At 43.5% G+C, this 22,407-nt stretch overlaps 1 long non-coding RNA gene across 2 annotated transcripts in view; it reads left to right on the top strand.

Moving 5' to 3' along the window:
* Positions 1-22,407, top strand: part of LOC138794633 (uncharacterized) — a 60,727-nt gene that overhangs the window by 3,966 nt on the left and 34,354 nt on the right. Inside the window, exon 3 of one of the 2 annotated variants that reach the window (XR_011363479.1) lies at positions 21,539-21,584. The exons of the other annotated variant lie outside the window; for it this stretch is intronic. This is a non-coding gene — a long non-coding RNA (uncharacterized lncRNA). Of the gene's footprint in view, positions 1-21,538; positions 21,585-22,407 lie in introns of those variants that run through there. 2 annotated transcript variants of the gene reach the window in all.

Genomic DNA, 22,407 nt, shown 5'->3' with positions numbered 1-22,407 from the left:
GCAGCTTCCTGGTCTGAGTTGCGGCTTGAGGCGTGACTTCACGTCTCAAGCCGCAACTCAGACCAGGAAGCTGCCGCCAGACGAGAGAATGGGGCGGCGCAATCGGGACCCGGCGAGGTAAGTGACCGGCGGCCTCTATTTCCACCCCTTCCCCGCCCGGAGTACCCCTTTAAGGCATATTTCTGTGTAAGATCTCCAAAGGTTTTTAATTCTTCCCATTTTTTCTCAATGCGACTGTATTTCTAACTTCTAATTAGTCAGGTCCAACAGCTCAGCAAGGTCTGTAAGCAATTTTTACTTCAAACTGCAGAATAAATAGCATTCTTGATTTTTTTCCACTACTTGATATTAATTAAAATAGTTAAAGTTTATTTGTTTGAAGCATATTCCACAAGAAGCCGCTCACTGCAATTCTTAGCAGCTTGCCATGCAGTGACCACAGGTGACCCGAAACACGATGGGCAAATTAGTTTGTACTTGTTGTAGCTAGCTACAGTGTCCTCCAGATACAGAAGAAAAAAAATATGTAAATGCTAAACTTTCTTTCCTGTTAATCCTTTAAAAACTGTATATATCCATTCTTGTAAAGGGCAATTTTTTTCATAATTAAAGGGAAACTACCAGCAGGTGAGATGAATCTCAGAGAGAAGGTATGTGTCTTAGGGTCCTATTACACGGAGCGATAATCGACTGAATCGGCCCAATACGGCCGATTATCGCTCCGTGGAATAGAGACAACAATCAGCCGATCAGATCGTGTCATTGGTTGATCGTTTATTTAGGTTCAAACCTAAAATCATCGGGCACCGACTGCGCATTACTGCGTGGAACAGAGCTGTGCGGCAGGCGACCGTCAATTTAACAAGCACCATGCTTTATCTAAACATGTTGCAGGTCTTCTCCTGTGCTCCTTCTTCTTCCCGATCCCGTGCACAGCAGCCGTTTCGGTGAGGCCTGTCCTGACAGACCGTTCAGCCAATCACTGGCCAGGACCGCTGCGGCCAGTGATTGGCTGAGCGGTCTGTCAGCTCAGACAGGCCGCACCGCAGCTGCTGCTGCACGCGGGACCGGGAAGAAGAAGGAGCACAGGAGAAGACCTGCAACATGTTTAGGTAAAGTATGGTGACAAGGGCTGCAAGGACAACAGTAATGATGTCCCTGCAGCCCTCGCTAAACGATTATTGGGCCGTGTAATAGGCCTAGTAGCTTCCTACCCTGGGCCATTCCAGTGCATTTAGTCTTTTGCTCCATCATCTAGCGACACTGTTAGGAGCACTGCCCGCCCCCATAGCACCGATGTGCCCCTGGCCGGCCGACCCTTTCTAATTTTAATCCATAGAGTGGGCCAGCCAAGAGCAGGCTGGACCAATGATATGGAGGGAGGGCAGTTCTCCTAACAGGTGCCCCAGTGCCCTCAATGGTCTCACTGGACCGTGGAGCAAACGACTAACTGCACCGGAACAGTGCTGAGGGGGAAGGTAAGAGACATACTATAAGACACCTAGCTTCCTCCTTGCCATCTTCTGTGCAATAGAGACATATAAGAAGGTAAGATAAGTTTAACTTACAGTTCCCCAGTTACAGCTGATCGGCACGGGTGCACAAGTGTGATCAGTTACTGAGGATTATCCTGAGGATAGCTAGTCAGTGCATATAGCCTAGAAATCCTCTAAGGTACGTTCCCACATACCATGTTCGCAGCAGATTTTCACCAAAACTTAAATATTTAGCTGCTGTGATGTTAAAAAATCATACTTACCTGTCTACATTCCCCTGGCGCCCTCCTGTTTGCTTCTCTGGGTTCCCTTCTAAGTGACAGCCCGCTACTTAGCCAATCTCTGCGCTGTCCCAATGAAAATGTAGTAATCAGTATTGCAGTGGATTTCCCTGTGAAACTTACAATGTGAAATCCGCTGCAAACACGGCATGTGTGAATGAACCCTGAAAGAAAGTTTGACATCAAGGTACTGACTAAGACTGACTTGGGTACAGGGACCTGGCAGAGGGCCAGGGTCCAAATAGGACCACTGTGGAGAGCTATCTGTCTCTTGTCCTTCCTCCACACTGTCCAGAACTAAAGACTCTTCCCTTCCTGTCTCCTGTGTGACTTACTTCCTCCGCAGTGTGTATAGTGCGCTGCAAGTGGGTGAAAGAGTGCAATAGAAGAAGGAAGGAGGGAGATGCTATTAAAGAACAAAGCAGAACTCCTACTGATCTACAGATTCTGGTTAAACACAAAAACAATAACCCTTTGCAATCCTTCAGCTGTGCAGTTCCCATATACATATGTATAATATAGCGACATCCAGTGGTGAACTTTGGTACTACTTTCATCCCAATAAGAATACAATAGTAAGTACAAAAGTACATAGTTTTGCGAAGGGTGTATATAACTGCAACACTCCTAGTGGGACACCATATATGTATATATATATATATATATATATATATATATATATATATATATATATATATTCCTCCAACATTGGCATTGAATGCATAAATGTTTGACAACAGGCTATCACTTCCACCATTACATCTGTCTATACATCATTGCACATATCACCGATTGCACTGCTCCTATCATAGTATGTAAAGTCACTCACCCATAACAGAAAACTCGTTTTGCGGTGGTTTGCTTCCTCAGGGGGTGGCGTGGTTGGAAAATAAAATAAAAATTACTCATTTTAAACAGCTGTTTATATAGTTTTTTATGGCTTTATTTAGACAATATGTATATTCTTCTGGCGCAGGATATATACCTTTATACAATGCAAAAAAAATAAACCATAAAAAAACATAAAAAAAAAAAATCCAACCACATCACATGCCAAACAAAAGCAATGTTTCTGCTCCCTCCCGCAATCCTTTTATTTTCTTTTTGCTTTTATGTTCCTGTGAACCTAGATCAAGACCCCCAGACCTTCAGGCAAGTGCCGTCCTGTGTACTGCTGCTTTGTAACTTATTTTTATACATCCGTATAGCCTTCTTTTACAGTCTTGTTCATTTCCCTAGATTATTCCTTTCATTGACCACTTTCATCTTGACTTCAGCTATGTATCGCCAATGCGAGATTCATGCGCTTGAAAATAAAACCTCCTACTTTAAGATCACGAGAGGATCAGCGAAGATGCTAAGGCACTTCTGCCAATAAGAATTTACAATATCTAAGTATCAAGTTTTGTCTTCTCTTTCTTATACTGGAAAACATTTGAAACCAACGTTTAAACTAAAAATCACTCAAAACTTAAAAATTCCCCTATTTAATAAAATTGCAGTAAAAAGCCTTTTTTTGTATATCTTTCAATAATGATGTTCCAGAAAACCCCTCTAAAAGGCGCAAACACTCCAGCTCTGGTTGAATACGCACTCTAAAGAAGTGGTCTGCATTTGAAAATCTATTTTATGTTACGTAACACCTGATCCTCAGCAATCGGCCCTTCTATAAGCTATTTTAGAGCCTTTAGGCAAAAACATCAGGTCTGCACCATTGGCTTTTTATTTTCAGTGTGTTCAAATGTATTTACGTCCCTGCGTCTCCATCTGCAGAATTAGTGTAATCACAATTTACTCCTCTTCCACCTAAATGTAGTTGATAAATTATAAAGGCGAGACCAGCGTGGATTGGATAGGACAATGAACGGATTGGCGGACACAAGGCTTCTCGTCATTATTCTGACTCGTATTGTTCCTACACAGTGAACAGCGTAAACGGAAAAAGCAAAAAAGTGCCAGGATTGCTGCTTTTTTGTTATATTGTATAAAAAAAATAACACAAATATGATACTAATAACTAAAAACTAGAGCTCAAAAACGGCACAAAAAAATGACATCCCATACAGCCCCTAGGTGAAAAAAGATAAAAAAATTATTATTTGAATAAAAAACAACAACTCATGCATCTCGTGTTTGAACTAACATATAGAATAAAGATATCATGTCAGTTTTACCGTAAAGTGCATTACGTAAACACGGGAACCTCCCCAAAAAGGGACAAGATTGCATTTTTTCCAATTTCACCCCAGAAATAATATTTTGGGGTTTCGCCATACATTTTATGTTAGATTAAAAAGGTGCCATTACAAAGTACACCTGTTCCTGAAAAAAACAAGCCCCCACATGGCCATGTAGATGGAGAAATAACAGTGCTTCAGCTATTAGAAGGCAAAGAGGTATACAGTGAAAATTTGCCTGGTCATGAAGGGGTTAAAGGAGAAGTTCGGCGTTGGGAATTTTTTTTCCAAAAGAGCCGGGAAGGAGGAGGCTGAACATAACAACATGCACCTTCCTCCCGACTCCAGTGCTGGGGTCCACTGTCTTTTGCTCCGGTTTCTGATCCCCCGTTCGCTTCCTGGTCTGAGCAGGGACCTGGGTCGTAATGTGTCAGCCCCGCTCAACCAGTCAGTTGCCGAGAAGGGACCCCACTACGTCCGCTGACTGGCTCTTTCGCAAAAAAAAATCCTTTACGACGGACTTCTCCTTTAAAGGGGGTTGGCCACTTTATAGTAAAATAATTAAAGGGCACCTGTCACCCCAGCTGCTGGGGTGAAGCCCGCCCGACCCCCCGGTGAAGCCTCTTATACTTACCCCTTCCTCAAAGTCCCGGACCCCGTCCTGCCGAGAAATCCCTGTCGGAAGCGTGTGCGCCCTCACCAGAGATAAGTCTGACGCCCATAGAGAATGACTGGTGGGAGGGCTTCACCCCAGCAGTCAGGGTGACAGGTGTCCTTTAAAGGAGAAGTCCGGTGAAAATGTTTGTTAAAGTATTGTATTGCCCCCCAAAAGTTATACAAATTACCAATATACACTTATTATGGGAAATGCTTATAAAGTGCTTTTTCCCTGCACTTACTTCTGCATCAAGGCTTCACTTCCTGGATAACATGGTGATGTCACTTCCTGGATAACATGGTGATGTCACTTCCTGGATAACATGGTGATGTCACTTCCTTAATAACATGGTGATGTCACTTCCTGGATAACATGGTGATGTCACTTCCTGGATAAAATGGTGATGTCACGCCCCGACTCTCAGAGCTGTGCGGGCTGTGGCTGCTGGAGAGGATGATGGCAGAGGGACACTGAGGGACACAGGGCACTGGAGGGACACTGAGCACACCCTGCCATCATCATCTCCAGCAGCCACAGCCCGGACAGCTCTGGGGGTCGGGTCGTGACATCACCATTTTATCCAGGAAGTGAAGCCTTGATGCAGTATTAAGTGCAGGGAAAAAAGCACTATATGAGCATTTCCTGTAATAAGTGTATATTGGTGATTTGTATAACTTTTGGGGGGCAATACAATACTTTAATAAAAATTTTTGCCGGACTCCTCCTTTAAGTACACAGTATTAGTAAATGTCCCCTGTGTACCTCATAGAGCTAAAATCAGACTCCCCTCCTCCAGGATGTGACCATGCCCCGCCCCCATGTGTCTAACCCTAAGACTGTATATGCCTATGGTGGACACTGGGGGCGGGTATGGTCACAGTCTGGAGGAGGGGAGTCTGATTTTAGCTCTATAAGATACACAGGGAGCTGTTTTCAGTAAGTACAGTGACTACACTTACTAATACTATACACTGAACAATCTTACTATAAAGTGGCCAACCCCTTTAAGGAAAAATATGATCTCCAAGAAACCCACAGGACACATTTATTCGCCTCTGTATATAAACAGTTCTCCAGCCGTATTTTATTAAACTGATTCCTCAAGATGTTACAAGTGAAATAAGGTTCTTCAGATACGCGCAATTACAGCAGGATAATAGCCGGATGCCTTTTAAGTCTAAAGGATCTTGCTTTGCTTTTCGGTAATACAATATACACATACAATTATCCTCCCTATAATGACAACTAAATTATTTCTTATTGTATATGTATTGATTTTCATATTGGTTACTACTACACTCGGTATTATGAGAAGTCGGTCTGCCCACCCAGGAGATTTTCATAAGTAAGATATAAAGAAACTAAGAAAAAGCCATTGAAATACATGTCATGTTCTTGCAAATACATAATTTACCTCTGAGAGTATAATAACACAAGACTGAGATAAAAACTGTTAAAGCGACCCACCCCCACCAACCCGCCAGTACCATCTGTTTGATGAAAATAAATCCTCTTAAGGGTACGTTCACACTTCCCGGATCCCTGCCCAGTAAACTCTAAGGGCAGACAAACTCGCAGCAGGATGCACATCCCACTGTGATTTTGTCCACAGCCCACCCTGTTAACCCCCCGGCCACCAGAGCCTATATTTCACTTGGTCCCCGCTTGCTTCGGGGGTTCTCGGCACGTCCCGCTCGGCCAATCAGTGCGCTGCCCCGCCGCAGCGGATGTCGCTGCGGTTATCCGGTACGTGTGAACGTACCCTAAGAAGTACCTGGTACCTTGGTTCGAGCAATTCGAGGTGAGTCAAAGTGGTGTGGCCCACAGTGTATGTGCCCTAGGTCTGCAATGCCTCTCCTGTCTTCCTCTCCCCCCTCCTTATCATTAGGAACACCCCCAGGCAGGATTTCTATTCATCACTGTAGGGACACAGGTGCAGTTTAGACTAGTGATAAATAGGAGAAATCTTGCCTGGGGGCGTTCCTAATGATGAGGAGGGAGGGGAGAAATAAAGGGGGGCGTCATAGACCTGGGCCAGCCGAAAATCTTAGGTTCGATGGAACTCGAACCTTGCGGGACCTTGCGCGTTTGATTCCTGATGCCTTCCCGGTCCGTGGGGAAGGAGGAGACAGCCTGGGTACCGCCTGGAATTCCGTGATTCAGCCTAGGTAGGCATCAGGAATCAAATGTGGAAGGTCCCGCAAGGTTCGAGTTCGATCAAACCTAAGGGGCCCGATTCGGACGATTATCGCTTCATGGAATAGAAACAATGATCAGCCGATGATCGTGTCATTGGCGGATCGTTTATTTAGGGGCAAACCTAAAATCATCAAGCACGTGGAATAGCGGTGTGCAGCGGGGACCAACGATTTAAAAACATCATACTTTACCTATCCAGGCTGCAGGTCTTCTCCTGCGCTCCTCCTCCTCCCGATCCCGCGCGCAGCAGCAGCTTCCGAGCGGCCTGTCTGAGCAGACAGAACGCTCAGCCAATCACTGGCTGCGGTGATTGCAGTCAGTGATTGGCTGAGCGGTCTGTCAGCTCAGACAGGCCGCTCCAAAGCTGCTGCTGTTGCGTGTGGGACTGGGAGAAGGAGAGCAGGAAAAGACCAGCAGCCTGGATAGGTAAAGTATGATGTTAACAAGGGCTGCAAGGACATCGGTAATGATGTCCCTGCAGCCCTTGCTAAACGATTGTCGGGCCGTGAAATAGGCCCAGTAAATGTGCGCCGATCTAGCAGATCGGCGCTTGTTTACTTTGTTGATCGGGCCCCCATCAGCCCGTGGAATAGGACCCTAAGATTTTGGATCATCTCTAGCGGTGGATACAGCGTTGTAGTATGTAGTAAGCAGTGACTACTTACAGCGTAGAGTAGGAATTGCTGTTAGTTTTACATAGGAAAAGCTGTGCCGAGGTCAGATGAAGAATGAGAGCACAAATTTAACCAACTATTGCTGCACAAACCAGAAGTACACATCACACACACACGTACGCATCGGTTTTCCTGAGTGGATTGTTATTATTTCTCTGTGGCTAGTCTGCCTGATAATACAGCCGGGCCTGCCTGGCTGAGATGAATTAACTGTAATTCAGAATAACTCATTGTACCAGGAACATCTGACTCAATAACAGTGATTATTTTCCAAAACTCTTCAGGATACGGCTCTTACATGTGAATTGTGTTTTAGATGGAGGTGAGAGCTATTTGTGCAGCCAAATATTATGTAGAATGAAGTATTCTTATACGATTGTCAGTGCGGAAGGATCCCGCAGCCTACCTGTCCAGCACAAAGCCCTGGTCACACACTCCCGCCACCCATGGGGGACAAACCTACAGAAAGTATAGTGTGAACAGAACTTCTTTCCACTTTACTTCTTTCCACTTTACTTCTTTCCACTTTACTTCTTTCCACTTTACTTCTTTCCACTTTACTTCTTACCAGTTTCCCTTTGTAAATGCATATATCATGTTTACTTGTAGCGGTCGGTTTTTTCAGCTTCCTGTTTTGCTGTTTCAATCAGCCAATCCATTTTGTAAATTGTATGTTCAGACCCAAAGTGATGATCTCGCCCTGATATCACGCTCTATTAGCCAAATATATCCACCGCTTTAACAAAGTGCCTGTTTGTGCTTCTCATTCAAATTGAAAATGGAAGTCATATAAATGGCGCAAGCAAGTTAGACGTAGGACCGCACCTGTTTATAAAAGTCGCAAATTATAAATTATAATCCCGGATTAAGCAGATTTTTGGGTGAATGCGCAAAACGGGCAGATTAAAAAAAGTTGCATCTAAAAAATGTTCGCCCGTCGAATTCTGGTTCACACATAAAACTTAGACCAAAAATGGGCAAAAAATCCAATTATTCACCTAAAAATAGGCGCAAATGTCCCCCTTAGTTCCTTGTGCACAAGGTGCTGATAATGTTCCCCTTAATTACATCTGTTTTAAGCAGGTAGACTGATGATTTTAGATCTGGAAGGGTGGGAAAGGTTATACTTGACTTTAGAGAGGGATCAGTAACTACTTAAAGGGGTTATCCGGCGGGGGGCTTTTTTTCCGATCTAGGCGGGGAGGACGTGGCTGAGGGCATTTACGTCCACTCGTCTCGAGCCCGAGTCAGAGACCAGGAAGCGGCCGGGCAGCGGGGACCGGAGCGCCGCGATACAGGACCCACCGCTGAAACCGGAGAGGTGAGTGGACATCGTTGCCCTCAGCCACCTCCTCCCCGGCCAGATCGGAAAAAAGCTCCCCCCCCCCATTGGTGGAGAGAGGTCTAACACAGACACTGATTGGTTCTAGGAAATAGGGTGACACTTGGAGCTCTGTGATAGGCTTAGAATAGGGTGGTGACCAGACTCACTGTCTCTCAGGACGTTACAGGTCCTACATGACTAAGCAAAAAGAATATACGGTAGTTAATAGTTGCATAAGGGACGTGCATGTCTGCAGTCAATGAATGTAATGCAATTAAAATTACATGGTTCCCCATCACATTAAAGATGCACCACCTGGTGCATCCTCTTTAACCTAAACCCACTGATTGAACGGCGCCGGCACGGGGAAGCCGGCTTAGAATGAATGGAGCCGCGTCATACAGGGGAGAGAATTCCCTCCCACTGGGGGCGGCCCGGCCTGCCTCCAGTGCTTGAGCGCCGGCCGGTTCCGGTGCATAGAACAGCGCTGTGCACGGGAACAGGGCCTTGGTCCGAAAAACGGACCGCAGCACAGGCTTCCCCTTGCCGGCGCCGTTCGATCAGTGGGTTTAGGTTAAAGAGGATGCACCAGGTGGTGCATCCTCTTTAATAAAGTACTCGCCTCTGGAGTGACAGCCAGCTCAGCCAATCACGGACTGAAGTGGGACAGTGCTGCAGCCAATTATTGGCTGTGTGGGCCGTCACTTCCGAGATGGCGTTTGTAACAGAAGTGGATGCAGCTGTGATCACTGGGGGACACTGGAGACCCCAAGGAGAACACCAGGGGAACAAGGAGAGGAAAGCGAAGGCTCTTTTTTATTGTTTTCTATATGACAGCAGCAGTATAATAAAAGTTGACTGACACTAAGCTTTTTTTTCATCCGTTTTTGCAAACAATGGATGGAAAAATGCATGCATTTGTGTGCATCTGTTTTTCCTTTGACTTCCATTATAAGGCTATGTTCACACTATGTATGAGACCGGCTGTTCCGTGACCTGGCAGGGTCACAGAATGGCCGGTCTCTGCCCGGATCATGCCCGGATGATCTTTCTGGCCGCAGGGTTCTGATGCGGGCACATCAGCGCGCGCCCGCATCAGAACCTCCCACAGCACACAATAAAGCAAGCGGCCGGAGCCCCTCGCTTCATTGTGTGAACTGACAGGGTTTCCTACAGCCGCAATTCATGTCAGTTATTTGCAGGTCCGCACGGGATCCTGGCCAGAGCGTATCCGATGTGTATACGCTCCGGCCGGGATCCCGCAGAAATGTAGGCAATGTTCCACACTGCATATGGCAACAATGGCCGTACTTTTACATAGTGTGAACATAGCCTTAAAAAAAAAAAAAAAAAAAAAAAAAAAAAAAGATCAAAATGCATCTGTTTTTAAAAAATGTACACAAAAACGTGGTCGACCGCATTCTTGTGCACGTTAAAATAAAAAAACGGATGCACTTTGATCTTTTTTATAACGGAAGTCGGTGTAAAAACTGATGCACACAAATGCACCTATTTTTCCCATCTGTTTTTTCATCCATTGATTTTTTTTTTACATTTACATTTAATACACGCAGTTATTATTAGCAATAATGTTAGTGCACCTGTTCGTGTAAATCACAGCCCTTTATAACATTTATATATATTCGGTCCTTCTAGCAAAACAGAAGGGAAAAAAAAATCTCATTAGTCTATTTTAAATAGTCTTATTGTATAATATGATGCATGATCAACAAATACTGGATTTAGGATGAAACCTCCGTTTTTAATATGCAAATGTGAACTCTTCTTATTTGCATGGCTCACCGCTTTAGTTCATCGCTGCTTACAGCAAATGAAGACTGGAGATTATTAATTGTTAATCTGGTATTGTTCCTCTGTCTCTACAATACAATGTACGAGCCAAGATGTAATACAGACGCCGAGAAGGTCACAAATACAAGGTCGGATCTGCACAAATGCAGCTTTTTATGTTACTAACAAGTGAGAAGAATAAGCGCATCCCCCGGCTTATTAAAAACTCATCGTGTAATTATATATTTATGGAAATGATGAACTTTGCCGCTATGCGAAGCTTTCAGGATTAGATTTGTATAGCCGGGTTGTATCGCCATAAATAAGGCACAAGCACCTGTGTAACATTTCATTAAAGCAGAAGTGTCATCAGCCTGCGGCGCTATGGGGGGAGATATGTCCCCCATGTGCCAGAAGGAGACAAAAAAATATTGTGTGTTTGGTTATAGGAGCGTCCTGCCCATGTCTCCCTATCCTTCTCACAGTGATTGGTGGGGTGTAATATACAGGCGGGGCTTGGTGCTTGGTGCTTGGCTTGTTCCCCCCATATTTTTTCTTTCAAATCAACTGGTGCCAGAAAGTGCCAGAGATTTGTAATTTACTCCTATTAAATAATCTAAATTCTTCCAGTACTTATCAGCTGCTTTATGTCCTGCAGGAAGTGGTGTATTCTTTCCAGTCTGGAGAGAAGAAGAGGTTTTCTATGGGGATTTGCTACTGCTCTGCGCAGTTCCTGACATGGACAGAGGTGGCAACAGAGAGCACGGTGTCAGACTGGAGAGAATACACCACTTCCTGCAGGACATACAGCAGCTGAGAAGTACTGGAAAACTTGAGATTTTTTTTTTTATAGAAGTAAATTACAAATCTCTGGCACTTCATGGTACAAGTTGATTTGAAAGAATTTTTTTTTCATATTATAGGAAGGCTCTGACTTACAGTTATAGGGGGAAGTGTGATTGGCAATTATAGGGTATACTGAGGCAATTGCAGTTATAGGGTATACTGAGTACCCTAGAACCTTAATGACCTGAGGGCCACCCTTCAAGATGAGTGGGATGCTGCCTGCAGCCTAGAGATATAAGAGCCTAGGTAGTGCTAAGTCAATGAGCCAATGGGCAGTTTTATGGCGGATCAGGGTGGTTTCAAATAATGGCTACTGTCCCCATTAAATTGCTGTTTACTTGCATATAATATACGGAAAGTAACAATTATTTCAAAGCCACAAGAATTGATTATTAGAGATGGGGTGTTGTTAGGATTTGTAAAAAGCAGAGCGATCGGCTTTTGGATCACCCTGTCCGGTGGATACATCCCGAGCGCCGCCTGGAAAATCTGGATACAGATCTACTAGAGATGAGCGAAGAAGCTGGAAATTCGTTTTGCGAGCTTCGCAAATTTATGGTCAAACTGGTTAAGATTTGCTAATTGAATCTTAACGAATTCCAGTAAAACAGCCAAGACTATGGTAGCTACAATACTGGACAATTACAGAAGGAGAATTTGCTATAGCATGTTGTTGTAAAAGTGTCACAAATCAGAAAATCACAATTTTTTAAAAAAAAAATCACTCATCCAATTTCCGCCATTCCTCTCCTCTCTGTCCCTATATAACTCGGTTATAGTGCGTTTACACGTTACGATTATCTTGCGAATTTGCGCGATAACGATCGAATTCGAACGCTAATCGCACGTGTAAACGCAGCGAACGATCAAACGACGAACGAGAAATCGTTCATTTTGATCTTACATGTTCTCAAATCGTTGTTCGTCGTTAGCAAAAAATTTGCAGATCGTTCCGTGTAAACAGTTGTTCGCCGATTTAACCAATGTGTGAGATAGGCTTAAGCGATCGCAAAACGATTCTTCCGTACAATGAATCGTTCCGTCTAAACGCTGATCGTTATGACAAAAAAACCTGTTACTCCGACATTGTTAATCGTACGATCGGGCCAATTATCGTCTCATGTAAACGCAGCATTAGTCTCTCATATCCTCTCCTCTCTGTTACTATATCTCTGTTAGTCTCTCCCTGCTCTCCTCTCCTCTCTGTCCCTATATCTCTCTGTTAGTCTCTCCTATCCTCTCCTCTCTGTCCCTATATCTCTGTTAGTCTCTCCAATCCTCTCCTCTCTGTCCCTATATATCTCTGTTAGTTTCTCCTATCCTCTCCTCTCTGTCCCTATATCTCTCTGTTAGTCTCTCTCTGCTCTGCTATAACTGCCTTCTGCCATCCTGCTCTCTCCTCCACACACAGCCGACTGGCCGCCTCCGTTACCGAACCTTCTTATATAGAGGGGGAGGTGCTGACATCACAGAGGGGCCCCTCAGCTGATTGGACGAGCACTAGGGATTATGGTTAATCCCTTTCCCCCATTCAGTGATGCTCCAGATAGCATGTGCGTCCGCCATTTTGTTTTTTTTAGCAAATTTCCTTAACAAATCAGTAGGAATTTGCTTTGCTCATCTCTACTATTTACAATAACAGAATGTAACCTGCCTGGTATATACATATATCTATCCTAAGATAATAAAAAGGGAAATACTAACAGGGCCGACTAGATGGACCCAGTGGTGCCTTTTCTGGATGTATTCTTACTCTGATGATTTATCTTACCTTTCCTGCCACGAAAAAAAAAAAAAGCTATAAAGCGTTAAATCCCCAAATTTCCTTTTTTTAAAGATTGAAAATGGAACAAATTGCGCTGAAACTCTTTAGTTGCCCGCTGGGAATTATATTTCATCCATTCAGACGTAAATCTATCATTTTTTTGTTTCTTTGTTCTATGATTTTTAAAGAACATTGCAATGCCGGCATTAATTTTTACGACTTCCAAAAAAATAATATTGCCAGCCATTTAGTGTGGGTTTAAGAGGTACAAACTAACAATCTCATCTCACTCTTCCGTTTAATTCGCTCTTATTAAACTTTCATTTGCAGAATTATTTTATTTATTTTCTTCTATTTGGATAATTCATAGGATGGTTCATAATGACGGAGAAGGCGCACCAAGTCAGTGAAAAGAGGGAAACATTTGCTTTATTCACCCCCCTGTGATGGGGCTCCATTCATTCCAATGGAGCCGCGACACAGAGGGGAAGGGAGTAGGGATGCACCGAAATATCGATACTACTATCGATATTTCGGGCAAAAAAACGATTCAATACCAAGGATTTCCTGGTATCGATACTTCATGTTACGCTGCATAATAGTGCAGCTTAACATAAAGTACAGTGCAGAGAACACGGCCGGCGGCTATCTGAGCACCGGCCGTGTTCTCTGTATGCCTCTCCCTGCCCCCTGCAGTCACCTCTGCTGCGCGGCTCTCCCTCCGCTCCCGGCGGCGCCATTTTCAAATAGCCGGCACTTACTGTGTAGATGCGGCTGTCACACTGACAGCGGCATCTAACCACTCCGTATGCAGCAGGGATCGGCTACTGTGTGTAGCAGACCCCTCTCTGATAATAGAGTCCGGCTCGGCCAGACTCTGTTATCAGGGAAATGATTTATGCAGCCGGAGCCGGAGCTGCACGGAGGTCTGGGCGGCTGGGGAGAGAAGACTGAGAGCAGGAGGTCCCGGAGAGGAGGACGGAGGAGGCGGCTGGGGAGAGAAGACTGAGAGCAGGAGGTCCCGGAGAGGAGGACGGAGGAGGCGGCTGGGGAGAGAAGACTGAGAGCAGGAGGTCCCGGAGAGAAGGACGGAGGAGGCGGCTGGGGAGAGAAGACTGAGAGCGGGAGGTCCCGGAGAGGAGGACGGAGGAGGCGGCTGGGGAGAGAAGACTGAGAGCAGGAGGTCCCGGAGAGGAGGACGGAGGAGGCGGCTGGGGAGAGAAGACTGAGAGCAGGAGGTCCCGGAGAGAAGGACGGAGGAGGCAGGTGGGGAGAGAAGACTGAGAGCGGGAGGTCCCGGAGAGGAGGACGGAGGAGGCGGCTGGGGAGAGAAGACTGAGAGCGGGAGGTTCCGGAGAGGAGGACGGAGGAGGCGGTTGGATGTGCAGCACATGTGAGGATCCAGCCGGCTGGCAGATGGGGGAGGTGGCCAGGGCTGTGAGGAGCAGACATCAGTGATGTGGGGGGTGACTGGGGGGGGGGGGTGTCGGCCTTGCTCTGGCTATAGGGTGTGTGCGAACCTGTGTAACCTTCTCTTCCTCAGCAATCTTGGTGATTGGTGCAGATAGCAGCTGTGTGGGCAGTCAAGGTATCTGGTGTCTTAGTGATAGCTGATGTAGCAGAGCTGTCTTAGTGATAGCTGATGCGGCAGAGCTGTCTTAGTGATAGCTGATGTAGCAGAGCTGTCTTAGTGATAGCTGATGTAGCAGAGCTGTCTTAGTGATAGCTGTCTTAGTGATAGCTGATGTAGCAGAGCTGTCTTAGTGATATCTGATGCAGCAGAGCTGTCTTAGTGATATCTGATGCGGCAGAGCTGTCTTAGTGATATTTGATGCGGCAGAGCTGTCTTAGTGATAGCTGATGTAGCAGAGCTGTCTTAGTGATATCTGATGTAGCAGAGCTGTCTTAGTGATATCTGATGCAGCAGAGCTGTCTTGGTGATAGCTGATGTAGCAGAGCTGTCTTAGTGATATCTGATGCAGCAGAGCTGTCTTAGTGATATCTGATGTAGCAGAGCTGTCTTGGTGATATCTGATGTAGCAGAGCTGTCTTAGTAATAGCTGATGTAGCAGAGCTGTCTTAGTGATATCTGATGCAGCAGAGCTGTCTTAGTGATAGCTGATGCGGCAGATCTGTCTTACTGATAGCTGATGTAGCAGAGCTGTCTTAGTGATAGCTGATGTAGCAGAGCTGTCTTAGTGATATCTGATGTAGCAGAGCTGTCTTAGTGATATCTGATGCAGCAGAGCTGTCTTAGTGATATCTGATGCAGCAGAGCTGTCTTAGTGATAGCTGATGCAGCAGAGCTGTCTTAGTGATATCTGATGCAGCAGAGCTGTCTTAGTGATATCTGATGCAGCAGAGCTGTCTTAGTGATATCTGATGTAGCAGAGCTGTCTTAGTGATATCGGATGTAGCAGAGCTGTCTTAGTGATAGCTGATGTAGCAGAGCTGTCTTAGTTATAGCTGATGTAGCAGAGCTGTCTTAGTTATAGCTGATGTAGCAGAGCTGTCTTAGTGATAGCTGATGTAGCAGAGCTGTCTTAGTTATAGCTGATGTAGCAGGGCTGTCTTAGTGATAGCTGATGCAGCAGAGCTGTCTTAGACAGATATCACTAACTTTATTTTTAACGCAATAAAATAAAAATAGTCCAAAAATTGGTATCACTGTAATAGTGCAGGGGTATTATATTTCTACCACTGTATTATTTTTTTTTTATATACTTTACTAAGTATCGAACTGGTATTGAGTATCAAAATAAAAAAGTTAGTATCGGTATCGAACTCAAAATTCTGGTATCGTGACTTCACTAGAAGGGAGACTGTCACACTGGGGGCAAAAAACCCTTGATGTACTTGATGGTGCAGACTGTAATATTTACATTGGCCACTAATCTACATTAAGCATCGAAATGATGTATATTTATTAACTCTAATAGTTTGCAATCACTGCAACTAACAATATATAGGACACACTGTACAGTATATAGGACGCACTGTACAGTATATAGGACACACTGTACAGTATATAGGATACACTGTACAATATATAGGACACACTGTACAGTATATAGGACACACTGTACAGTATATAGGACACACTGTACGATATATAGGACGCACTGTACAGTATATAGGACGCACTGTACAGTATATAGGACACGCTGTACAATATATAGGACACACTGTACAGTATATAGGACACACTGTACAGTATATAGGACACACTGTACAATATATAGGACACACTGTACAGTATATAGGACACACTGTACAGTATATAGGACACACTGTACAGTATATAGGACACACTGTACAATATATAGGATACACTGTACAATATATAGGACACACTGTACAGTATATAGGACACACTGTACAATATATAGGAAGCACTGTACAATATATAGGACACACTGTACAGTATATAGGACGCACTGTACAGTATATAGGACACACTGTACAGTATATAGGACACACTGTACAATATATAGGACACACTGTACGATATATAGGACACACTGTACGATATATAGGACACTCTGTATGATATATAGGACACACTGTACAGTATATAGGACACACTGTACAATATATAGGACACACTGTACAATATATAGGACACACTGTACAGTATATAGGACACTCTGTACAATATATAGGACACACTGTACGATATATAGGACACACTGTACAATATATAGGACACACTGTACAGTATATAGGACACACTGTACAATATATAGGATACACTGTACAATATATAGGACACACTGTACAGTATATAGGACACACTGTACAATATATAGGAAGCACTGTACAATATATAGGACACACTGTACAATATATAGGACACACTGTACAGTATATAGGACGCACTGTACAGTATATAGGATACACTGTACAATATATAGGACACACTGTACAGTATATAGGACACACTGTACAGTATATAGGACACACTGTACGATATATAGGACACTGTATGATATATAGGACACACTGTACAGTATATAGGACACACTGTACGATATATAGGACACTCTGTATGATATATAGGACACACTGTACGATATATAGGACACTCTGTATGATATATAGGACACTCTGTATGATATATAGGACACACTGTACAATATATAGGACACACTGTACGATATATAGGACACTCTGTATGATATATAGGACACACTGTACAATATATAGGACACACTGTACGATATATAGGACACTCTGTATGATATATAGGACACTCTGTATGATATATAGGACACACTGTACGATATATAGGACACACTGTACGATATATAGGACACACTGTACGATATATAGGACACTCTGTATGATATATAGGACACACTGTACGATATATAGGACACTCTGTATGATATATAGGACACACTGTACGATATATAGGACACACTGTACGATATATAGGACACACTGTACGATATATAGGACACACTGTACGATATATAGGACACACTGTATGATATATAGGACACACTGTACGATATATAGGACACTCTGTATGATATTTAGGACACATTGTACAATACATAGGACACACTGTACAATACATAGAAAACACTGTGAGGTCATAAAGAAAAATTAGCTTTATATTAGAATTGCTTTGCATACAATCAAGTGCTATGAAATTGTAGAATAATTGATAAACTTACATATGATATCTCCAGTCCAGGCACCAGAAATATCTTGGGAGCTTCTAAACATTTTTGGGGGGCATTACCTATTGTTTGCTAATTTTCGGACATTCCAACCACATTGTGCGCTGTGTATCTTTTTGTGTGATGCTGGTCAGTAATGTCTTGTCCAGATGCGAGACACAAAGTCATTTACACCTCAGATTTTTTTTTTTTGTATAGCTGCACCAGAAATTAGCCCTTTAGTAAATTCAGCAGGAAAATAAGGAAAACTTGTTTTCTATTAAAAGTACATTAAAAGTTATATAGATGTGTCTATACAATGTATTACTGTATCTGTGCAGTTCTGCCACACTGGTAGCTGATAGAAATCAAGGAAGTGAAAAAAAATGTGCAAATCCACATTGTCTCCTGCTCCCACTGCTCTCCCACCTTAGGAGACAAATCTTCAATGACTTTGTCTCACATTGTTTGTGTTTGCTGAGGACAGGCTGATGATGCAGACAGGGGGCAGGGGGTGATGTCACAGGAGGCGGGGCTGGATCCCCCAATCACCTGAGTGATTCACCATCTCTGACCGGCCAGAAGCAGCTGTTGCACTGATTTCACTGATTGTGCAGAAGTGTGCAGTGAAATTAGGGCTGTGTTCACACATGTTGAAGTGTCATTGCAGTACTGCAGCGTATTCACAAAAATGATGCAGTAACAGAAGTAAATGATGCTAAAAGGCAGAGAGGATCAGAGCCAGCGCAGCCAATCCCACCTGGAAAAAAAGAGGCATAAACAGTATATCCCATGTACGATAATATTGGATAAAGTCCTTATTGTGGGTCTCAACTTCAAAGATAAAAGATGCTTGATCATAATATGTGCGTGGAAATGAAAAGAAAAAAATTTAATTAAATTCAAAAAGTTTGTTACTTTATTCCAATATCAGCGTTACAGGCTTATTAGCTATATTTACACGAGCAGAAAATCGTTCAAATGTGATCACTATTGTGCAGATTTGAACCATAATCGGTCTGTGGCAAAGGACCATTACTCCTGAAGAAGTAAATTGTGGTAAAACTTTGACATATCCAAATTACCGTGCAGAAATACTTCTGGTGAGTTAACATTATAAAAAAAATTGCTTCTTAAAGAGACTCTGTCAGTAGGATTATGGCGTCCTATCTCAGGGTAGTATAAACAAGTGACAGAGAAGCTGAACAGAATGATGGATCACTTACATTGTTCTGTGCAGCTGATCCAGAGATCTCCTCCTGAATAACATGGACAATAAGTAGTCCTCTCCATTATGTGCATGAGCCCAGTAGTCCTGGATATTCATGAGAAGCAGAAAACTCCTCCCACCAGCTGCTGATTGGCAGTTATCTATACATGCTGTGTATAGACAGTCACCTGTCAATCAGCAGCTGGAGGGCGGGGGGAGGGGTGTGGCAAGAATCCTATTCTCCTGCATATTAGGAGAACGGCTGAACAAAATAATGTCAGTAATACACCGTTTTTATCACTAGTTAATGCTGCCCTCATTTAAGTCAGAATAAACCTAGTGACAGATTCCCTTTAAATCAATAAACAAATATTAATCAACAGTGTCTGATCATGAAGGGGTAAAAATATTCTGTTTGTAAAATGTTTTGTATCCCAGTCTAAATATATTGTGCACATATTGATATGATTATAAGCCTATGTTCTGGTCGTTGAGGACAGCAGTACGGTTTTGTGCTGGATGAGTACACCGAGGCGTGCATCCAAATGACACTTTACTCAAGTGTTCATTCTATAAATAGAGAAATCATTATAGTAGAGTGCTGTCTATTTTTTTGGTAAAGTCGATGCACATTTACACAGGTGTTTTCACTTGTTTATGAAGCATACATAAAAAACAAAAGCCTTGGGGCCCTTTTACACAGCCTGATGCTTCTTATGCCCTGGGGACGCTACCTAGAATGACTGGCAGGCCTTTCCAATTTTAGGCTGGGTTCACACTACGTATATTTCAGTCAGTATTGCAACCAAAACCAGGAGTGGATTAAAAGCACAGAAAGGATCTGTTCACACAATGTTCAAATTGAGTGGATGGCCGCCATATAATGGCAAATATTTGCTGTTATTTTAAAACAACGGCTGTTATATTGAAATAATGGCCGTTATTTACTGTTATATGGAGGCCATCCACTCAATTTCAACATTGTGTGAACAGAGCCTTTCTGTGCTTTTAATCCACTCCCGGTTTTGGTTGCAATATGAGGACCACAATACTGACTGAAATATACGTAGTGTGAACCCAGCCTTAGGCACAGATTTTTGTGTCTTCAGCAGAAAGCAGCAGCTGAGAACTGGAGGAAGGATAATAACAGCCATAAATCTTTTATATTTCTACAAGCCATGTGAGGGCTTGTTTTTTTCAGAAACAACTGTACTTTGTCATGGTACCTTTCAATCTACCATAAAATGTATGACAAAAACCCCAAAATATCATTTATGGGGGGAAATTTGAAAAAAAAGAAGCCATTTTGTCTATGCAATGCACTTTACAGTAAAACGGACAGGTTAACTTTATCCTATAGGCAAAAGAACACTGCAGAGACACCATCACTTGTCTCGACGTCAGTGAACTAGCCTTACCTTCCTCCGGGAAGGAACAACAAAGCCAAAGAATGTCTCCAGTCAAGAAAACCGCCCAAGCAAGGTATCCATGTACAGACAGCTGTTTCGGGGTATTTGCCCCTCATCGGTGTGGAGTAGGATTCGGGCTAGTGGGAGCAATGACTAGTAAGTGCATGGAAAAGGACGCTGGTTGACCTCAGGGAGATCAACCAAAACATTGGAGAGTCACCATCATGTGTCTTGACGTCAGTGTAACTTTATTTTATAGGTCACTCAGACTACAACGATATGCAGGTTTAGGCTATGTTCACACTACGTATCTTTCCGGCCGTAGTGCGAACCGCGAATATACGCATGTAGTTTTGAGGTTGATGCGTTCGCTTGAAAGTATACGATATACGCCCGCACAGTGCACACTACGTATGAGCTTACGGCCGGATCGTATGCGGCGCCGTGAAAAATGAACAAGACCATTGTTTGAGGACGGAAATGTTCCAACTCACGGCCGTGGATTACCATGCGGTCCCTTACGGAGTACTTATTTCAGCCAAATTGAACTTGATTTTTCGATCCAAAAGATTCTGTGAGTTTTATTGGGCTGGGCAAAGATTTCCAAGTAAATGACCTGTTTCAGATCACTTCGAAACAAGCTAGGGAAGCATAACTGTACTACGGGCGTATGTTTAAGCCGCACATGATTGGTGGCGTACGAAATGCGGCCAGAATTGTACACAGTGTGAACATAGCCTAACATAGATTCTCTTTAATTTGCAAACAATTATGATTAAATGTCTCTTGTGACTCTTTTAAGGTTTTTATTTTTTTCCTACAGAACTGTTTGGGGCTATTTTTGAGTTTGTATTGATACAATATTTGTGTAGATAAGAAGTTTTGATCACTTTTTATAAATATATATATCAGCAATCCTGGCATTTTTTTTCTTCTTCTCCTTTACACATTTCACCGTCCGGAACCAATATAGTTATATTTTACTAGATCGGACCATTATGCACGCTACGATACTGAGTATGTTTATGTATTTATTTTTAGATGGGTCAGGCAGACTCTATGATAAGTTCAGGAATCAGAATTCACGGAGGTAAGTATGAGACTTCTGGTAGTCAAGGGAACCAATCGGGACCCTTATAGTTATACTGTGGGGGTCCCCATTAAAAAAAAGTGACAGGAGACACTCTTGTGACTTACAATTAAACACTTAGGGTACTATTACACGGGCCGATGAAATCCCGATAATAATGGTAAACGAGTGCTGATCTGCTAGATCGGCGCTCATTTACTGGGCCTATTACACGGCCTGATTATTGTTCAACAAGGGCTGCAGGGACATCATTACCGATGTTCTTGCAGCCCTTTATACATTACCTGTCCAGGCTGCAGGCCTCCCTTTGCGGTCTTCTCCCCGGGTCCCGCGCGCTCCAGCTTCAGAGCGGCCTGTCTGAGCCGTGGCCAGTGATTGGCTGAGCAGCCTGTCAGCTGAGACAGGCCGCTCTGAACCTGGAGCGTGCGGTACTCGGGGAGAAGACCGCAAGAGGAGCCCTGCAGCCTGGACAGGTAATGTATATCCTCAGATCGTTGTCATCAGCTGATCGTTGTATTTATTACACGGAGCGATAATCAGCCGAATTATAGTTCCGTGTAATAGTACCCTTAGGGTACTATTACACAAAGCGACTTTTCGATGATCAGCAATTAGCGATAACAAACAACCACTATGGTGAACAACCTGAAATCGTTCACCCAATTACTCGGAACAATGATCGTTACTTATGATCGTTCTTGCGGTCGTCTTGTAGTCACTATTGCGTTCGTTGCTACTGAGAACGACCGAACAACATCTTATTACACCGAAAGGTTTGCAAACGATCAACGATAAAAATAGGTCAATTTCTCGTTGTTCG

Source organism: Dendropsophus ebraccatus, chromosome 6 (assembly GCF_027789765.1).
Source record: "Dendropsophus ebraccatus isolate aDenEbr1 chromosome 6, aDenEbr1.pat, whole genome shotgun sequence".
Taxonomy (NCBI): Eukaryota; Metazoa; Chordata; class Amphibia; order Anura; family Hylidae; genus Dendropsophus; species Dendropsophus ebraccatus.
The sequence above is the reverse complement of the archived record's forward strand: the minus strand, read 5'-3'. Positions and strand labels throughout refer to the sequence as shown.